Source organism: Octodon degus, unplaced genomic scaffold (assembly GCF_000260255.1).
Source record: "Octodon degus isolate 3935 unplaced genomic scaffold, OctDeg1.0 scaffold00038, whole genome shotgun sequence".
In the NCBI taxonomy this organism is placed as follows: Eukaryota; Metazoa; Chordata; class Mammalia; order Rodentia; family Octodontidae; genus Octodon; species Octodon degus.
The window spans coordinates 16,069,842-16,077,848 of record NW_004524614.1 but is presented as its reverse complement, the minus strand read 5'-3'; the positions used below and the strand labels follow the sequence as shown (position 1 = coordinate 16,077,848).

General features: G+C 37.1%; 1 pseudogene; it reads right to left on the bottom strand.

Moving 5' to 3' along the window:
- Positions 1–373: 373 nt before the first annotated feature.
- The window catches only part of LOC101564959, a 21,209-nt pseudogene continuing 13,575 nt past the window's right edge, over positions 374–8,007 (bottom strand).

Here is an 8,007-nt window from a genome sequence, read left to right as displayed (position 1 = left end):
TGTGTACCATCTTTATTATTATTTTGATTTCATTGTGGTTAGGGTAACTTTTATTTATAAGCAGTTGTTCTTTCACAAAATATTACCCCAGACTACTTGTGTCACACAAAAAGAAGTGGTCTCAGTTCCATGTGTGGGGTAGCATGTTCTCTAGGTGCTTAAAAGGTGCAAGAAGCACAAACACAACCTATTATCTTAAAAAAATTAATTCAAAGTAGGATTTTCCATTCTCCCATCTCCTGTAATAAAAAGCAGTGCTGGGATCTAGCACCCAGATGTGGTTTTGTCTTGACCATTTATAAAGAGTCCCCCACCCCCCATGACTTGCATCATTAGGGTTATGAATAATAGTTTTCTTTGAAGACAGTTGGATTTATTCTTTCCTCCTCTTCTTGCCTTCATGCTCATGTTCCTTGAGGTGGGTGCTATGTGAGGGTCTTTTAAAGGTACCATGCTGTTTGGCTTCTTCCAAAAATTTGTCCAGACCAAAAGGATCTTCTTTAAACTGAACAGGCCCTTCTTGGCCTCTCTTACAGTCAAAACCAGAAAGTTCCTAGTAAGGAACAAATTTGTTGGTTTTTATTCTGTTATCACGTGCCCTTTTCCAGATTTTTACTGGGCTTATACATACTCTGGGCCACATCTCTATCACCTCTTCAAGCTCGATCATAAGCATTGTAAATTTCATCTTCACCACCTGCAAATCCACTGTCCATATTCTTCGATTGGTTGAAGAGCCTTTGGTCACATTGAACTTCATTTGAAGTCCGAGGATGGAGCACACCAAAAGCAATGACTTCACTATGTCTCAATTTTCATTTCTCTGCAGTTTTGACCTCTTATTAGGAGCTGCCCTGGAAAGATTCCAATCATGCTGTCTCTCTTTTCACCTGTCATGCCAGATTTCATCTCTCTCGTGTGCCTCTCCATCCTCTTTTTCCTCATGAGTTTTGATGCCAGCTCTCCTCTCCCTAGCTTTATGGGCCTGTCTTAGTTACTTTTCTCTCGTTGCTGGGACAAATACCCGACACTCGAAATGAAGGAAGGAAAGGTTTATTTAGCTCACAGTTACTGGAGGTTTCAGTCCATACTCATCTGGGTCCAAGGCAGAGCAGCACAGAGCAGAAAGCAACCTTTCATGGCGGCGGCAAAGAGCAAGAGTGCCAGGGAGGGGTAGCAGCAGCTCAAACCAATGGCTTCTCTTCCCACCTTACATTGTAATGCAAATTACCTACCCCAGGGTAGGGGAAATACTCACCCACCTATGGGTAATCCCAGCAGTACTAAGACCCATAATCCCAGCCTTGGATCACACATAATGCTATTGGATCATGAGTTAACACAAACTCTAGAAGTCCTCACCCCATGACTGCATGAGACTTTAGGAGGACAACTAGACACAAGCCATAACAGGGCCATTTTTCTTTTTTATTCTTTTTTTTTTTTTTTTGGCCAAACCAGGGATTGAACTCAAGAGTTTGTGCTTGCCAGGCAAATGCTATATTCTACTGAGCCATCTCCCCAGCTCCTATGGGCCATTTTTCTAAGTTTCTGTTCGTGATTCTCCTTTTCTTTTTTTTATTATTAAGTTTATTGAGAAACAAATAGCAATGAGACAATTTCAAAACAGGTTAGTAGGACAGTTACAATAATTAATGCATTGTATATTGTTGTCTTTGTAGTGGTTATTCATAGTACAAGATGCAGACATGATATCCTGTCCAAACATTATTAGTACAAATCTTTCTTCTCATTGAATTAAGAGAAAGTGGCTGTATATCTATCCTATTTTGTATATACAGATACAAAATGGTCCTTCATTTGTATCCCCCTTTCTGTTTACTTTTGTCCAAGATGGATATTCCATTGCCATTTAAATATTGTAGGTGCGTGAATTCAGCAAAATAATCCAATATAGTTTAGTAGTCCATAATAGTAGTGGGTTATCCATGGGACTGGCAATGTCAGAAGTTGTTGACCTGAGCCTTTTACAGCTCAGCATATTAATATGGCTTTACTGTTTATGCTTTGTTTTTATACTTTTCTGCTGAATGGTTAAGACCAAGGTAGAGCAAGACCTAAATAACAAGAAATGTTTCAAGCCATCTTCCGTTCCACCTGGGCACGCATTTCCACAGCTTTACGAACCTTCCAATCAGCGGTGTAAAGGGCTTCAGCCAGTTTGGCAAAGTTGTCATTTATGTACACTGTCTGAAGTCCTCTTCCATTAGCAGCCAGACATTTGTCTAATGGGATTGTATAGCCCTTTGCATTTTTCCAGTTGGAAATGTGAGGAGGAATCTTCCACTCTTGCTGTTCCTTTACAGTCATCTTCCGACTAGAATTCTTAACAGGTGCAGGAGGAGAAGGTGGTCCTTGTGGAATTTTCTTACTAATATTGAACCTTAGAGGCTCCATTAGATCTTTCTGCAGTTCTACCTTTCGAATAACCCTCTATTTAGCTCCAAATTAAGAGCCACTCCCTTCTGGGATGGTGTGTATTGGATATACCAAGCAGGAGCCAGTTTATCAGCTGTTTGTACTGGCCTGGCTGCAGCAATCTTCTGTGATACTGATTTCTCTGATACCGATTTCTCCAAGACTACCCTTGTCTTTTCTGTTACCTCTTTAATAGCTTCTCCTTCAGGTCTCTGTAGTTCTAGATCATCTGCATTCATAACCTTTTTTGGAACCAGGTCTGAGTATTTACTATAAATGACCTTGTCTTTTGATTGTCCTTGCCGAGCAATTGCATCATGTTTAATTTTCCTTCTGGATCCACTTGAATGGCCAACACATTCAACATTTTTTTTTTCACCCATTTCCAGTGGATACTGGGCCACGTGGGTCTCTGGAAAAGCACCTCCATCTCCAAAATCCTCTAACAACTGAGGTACCCAACCTTTCCTGTATGCGTATGGGGGAGCTTCTCTTCGGGAGGAAACCAGTGAGGCCTGCCGCGCTTGCTGAGATCTCGCTTTTCTTCAGCCTCAAGCTGGTCCCGAGATATGAGATAGGGGAGTAGGTGCAGGTGAAAGGCTGACGAGCGCCGTCTCCTGCCTGCCATCTTTAATTGTACGAACAAGGTGAAACGCTATCATACATTTGCACAAGCACTTGTATAAACTATCATGTTTGAGAAAGATGGAAGCCAAAAAAATAGAACAAAGAGAAGTCTTTTAAATATGCTGAAGTCTTTAAAAATGCTTTTTTCTAACTTATTAGACAATGACCTCCTTAAAATGATAAGGATATAAAATATTTGGAGCTACCACTTTTAAATAATGACATTTTTGTACATACAATATCTACAGAATACTTTTCAAGTACACAAAGAATGTTCCTAAAAACGTAAATGTGTTGAGATACAAAATATTTTTTCCCTTGCTTTTGGTCTGGAGCATTAAACTCAGAGCCCCCATGCATTCTCTATTACAGAGCTATATCTCCAGCACTCCAAACAGTTGTTATAAATTTTGAATGTTAGAATTTTACACATCATATCCTCTAATCACAAAGGAATTTACATAAATTATTAATAAAACATAATCAGTAAATTTAGAATTTGATTAACTTCTAAGCAATTCACAAATAAAAAAATCTCAGGGAAAATTTTTAAATATTTTAATTGAACAATAATGGAAAAACTGTGTGTACATGTGTTTATAAATGTGGGGTAATACTAGGTCAGTTTTTAGAAAAAAGTTAATAGATTTAAGTGCTTTTTTATAAGGAACAAAATGTTTAAAATCAATTATCCAGTCTTTCCCTACAGAAATTAGAAAATAAGCAAATTACACCCACATTACTAGAAGAAAGGTAGAACAAGATTACATGGAGCAGACAACAAACTATGGGAAAAGTTCATAAGGCCAAAGGCTGACTCTTTGAAAAAACTTATTAGACCTTCTAATGATTAGGAAAGGAGATTACACTAGCCTCTTTCCTAATGAAAGAGTAGTTCTCTCCTTATAGTTTCCATAAATATTACAAGCGAGATATATATGAATCCTAAGCACATAATGCCAGCAATGTTAAAGGCATTGAGGTTGGAAAGAGAAGTAAAAGCTTCTATTTCAACATGACACAACAATAGTTTAAAAAATAACTAATTAAAACTAAGAACTGGATTAACAAATACATACCAGATTCATTTAGAAAATATAAGCATATTCCTATATACCAATAGCAAATGTTTAGAAAACAAAATTTCAATAATTTTATCTAACAGCTGGTAAGACAAAATATTTGGGAACAATTTAAAAACATACAAATATTGTTGAAAATCACAAAGCATTTCTGAAAAAATATGCTTAAATGAAAAAGCATACAATATTTTATTTAAATAAACAATATTGTTAGGACATATTTATCAAACTGGCTTATAGACTCACTATAAACTTCATAATAACACAAGATGAATTTTTATATACATTGATAAATTCGTTCAACAGATACTTGGAAATGTACAGCAAAATGATCTCATAAACGAACAAATTAGGAGGGCTTATACTTCTTTATCTCAAAGTTTATTGCAAACCTATCCTTTTGGTATAATGGTTGCCAAAAAACACAGCAGTGAAAGCTACGTTGCCATAAATTGGTACTGGTATAAATGTAGATGAAAGATAAAGACCAAAAATAGATGCATACTTAAATGATTTTTTGACAAAATAGCAAAAGGAATACAAAAGAAAGGAAGACATTTTAACTAATGAAAGAGAAACAAGCCTATACCACAATAAGAGGAATGAAAAGATCCTCAACTCCTATTTACACCACACATAAAATTCTTTGTGACCCAGAGCACAAGTCTAAGTGAAAAATTTAAAACATAATGCTTAAGAAGGAAGATACACTTGAGAGTAGGAGGATTTAGACTGGACATAAACATGCCAACAATCAATGGAAGTGCTGAGATATGAGCCTTCATAAAAATTACAACATTCATCAAGAAGCCTTGTTAATAAAACGAACAGACAACCGATGGGTGAAAATACTCACAGACCATATCTGAAGTAGGACTTTTGTCCAAAACATGTCAAGAATTCTGATAATAAATCCAATAGTAAAAAAAGATGATTCAATTTTTAAATGATTAAAGATGTGAATAACTAGGTAAAACAGCTAGTGGGCACACAAAAAGTGCTCCGTACCATTAATCATCAAGACATTCAAAGCCACAGTAAGACACCATTTTACAGGTATGGCAAGAGCTAAAATTACACTGAAAATATCATGTGATGTAGCTCATGCAGATAGAGCTGGAATTGTCATACTTCACCGATGAGAATGTGAATGCTTCACTCCCCTGTAAAGTTCAATAGCCACCCCGCTACAGCTCGGCACTTCCAGTCCTAGATACTCACCGATGAGAAATGAAAACATCTGTCCACACAGACTTCTACATAAACATTCATAGAAGCTTTATTCATTACATGCCCTGACTGGAAAATCTTAAATGTCCACTAACATGAAAAGGGATAGAGATATTTTAATATATTCATAGTAGAGTACTACACAGCAATCAAACAGAAATAAGCACTGATTATAAAACATGTAGGAATGTATCAATTTTTTGCCAGGCCAAATAAGTTAAATATGAAAGAATACATGTATTACAAATGCTAAAACAAATAAAAACCCAAGCTGAGTAAAATCTGAAAAACAAATAGTCACATGAGTGAGAAGAATATTAACTCAGAAAGGACTACTTGGAAGTGACAGGTCTGTGGGTTTCATATCAGTGTATGCATGCTTAAGATTTGTGCATTTTACTGTCGGAAATTTTTCCATTTAAAATTCTATGAACAAATATTGGACTCTAGTTATGAAATCAGCTAGGCCAGAAGGGTATATTAATGTTTTCTAGAGAGTTAGACCCAATAAGGTAGATGTATAAAGATACATAGATATAGACATAGATATATAGATATAGGAAGAGAAAGCTATTTAAAGAACTGACTCACAGTTATAGGGGCTGGAAAGGCAATCTGGAATTAAATTTCCCCTTCCTAGAGGTGTTTGAGTACTTTTTTCTTAAAGCCTTCAGTTGATTAAATGAGGTCCACCACATTGCACAGGATAATCACAATTGCTTATTGATTTAAATGTTAATCAGATTTAAAAGAGATCATTTTAACTACATCTAGACTGGTATTTAATAATTGAGAAGCAATTATTAACAAATAATTGAGAAGCATAGCTTGATAAAGTTAACAAAATTAACCATTACAAAGGACTTCGGAAATTCAAAATGTCCCCATTAGACATTTGAAACACCACTCTGAATACATGGTTTTACTAAGTAGATGTAGACATGATTATACAATTGCATAATACACACACACACACACACCATACAGACTCATTTTCTACTTCTGTCTGCTGAGAACAACGACAGACTGGTGTGAACAAACATAATAAGCATTTAGCTTTCAGTTTCTAGATACTATCCTACCATCTTCTTAGACAGCATGACTCAGAACACAAGTGTAGCTTAAAATACCATGTGCCAAGAGAAAGTACTCAAAATATTATGCAACCATAATGAAGAGCAAAGGTGCCTGTGTAAGGGACTCTGGATAATGAATAAATTCTGGGACAGTAAATAATTAGAGCAGATAAAAAGATGCTCTTCAGAATAGAATGCTACTCTAGTAAATATAGAAGAAATAATGAAGACAGAAATATTAAGAAAGCTTTACATGATTTCAGCGCATCTCGCATAAATTGTGTACTAAATAAAAATGAAAAAGGCAATTCTGAAATCTCTTTTGTTGTGCTGTCATGGCTGAATAAATTGAAAGCATTTGTCCTTCCTCATCATTCTGATTGTGAGGATGGGTCAAGACTGACACAGTGTCAGATCTGGTGGATGAAGTAGAGGAAGCTGCAGTGTACAGTGTTTATGAGTCTGCCTTTCTGCTGGATGACACTGGGCAGCAGTATTTACTGTAGTTTACATCACCATTTCTAAAGACACTGATGGAAGAAGGCTTTCAGAACTGCTTCAGAAAGTAGCAGAAGTGGTGGGATCAGTATACTTGAAGCATCAGAGAATTTTGAAAGGGACTAATGACAGTGTAGCTTTCACTACAAAAATACTGTAGTTTTTTTTTTTTTTTTTTGTGACCAGGAATCAAACTTAGGACTTTCTGCCTGTCAGGAGGTGCTTGTGTTGTAATATTTTTTAATTTAAACACTCAACATATATTTTGATCAACAATTATACTTTTAGGACTGGCCAAATAGCTCATCGAATTAAAGCGCCTACAAGCAGGGGCAGAGGCTGGGGATTCAATCCCCCAGCCTGCCCTACTGGCCCCGCCCCCTGGGTTGCTCTGAGTTGGCAACTGAGGCTGGGCGTGGTAGAGCGCACCTGTAACTCCAGCTCTTGGGAGGCTATAAACAGACAGATCACTACGAATCCAATCTAGAAGTGAGACCCTGAACACCCTGGGGGAGTTCCCTAAAATACAAAAAAAAAAAAAAATTACTTTTATAAGAGAAACCCTGATGACATCACCTTAATGATCAGCAGCATCAAATCAAAATAATATCATGTGATTCTATGTAGTTGCTAAGAATACTATATTATTGCTGTAGAATTTCTGCCAAAATGGATAGGTTTTTAATATTAATTTTATTGAGAAGAAGTAGCGATGAGTTTCAAAACAGGTTAATAGGACAGTTACAATAATTAATACATTACATATTGTCTTCGTAGTAGTTATTTATAGTACAAGATGTAGACATGATATCTTGTCTAAACACTATTACTTTGCTGAATTCATATACCTACAATATATGAATGGAGAGACCCAGTCCTAGCCCAGGTCCCGTGAGTGTGCTGAGAGTTTCCTGCTACCCTGCGCCGGCGGGACCAGTCCCAGCCGAGGGGCAGCGTGGGCTGGACCCTCTCCCAGCCCCTCGGGCCGCCCCCCACCACTCCGCAGTGCCTCCCCCACCCCGCCCACCGAGTAGGATTTTCTGCCCAGTTCCGGG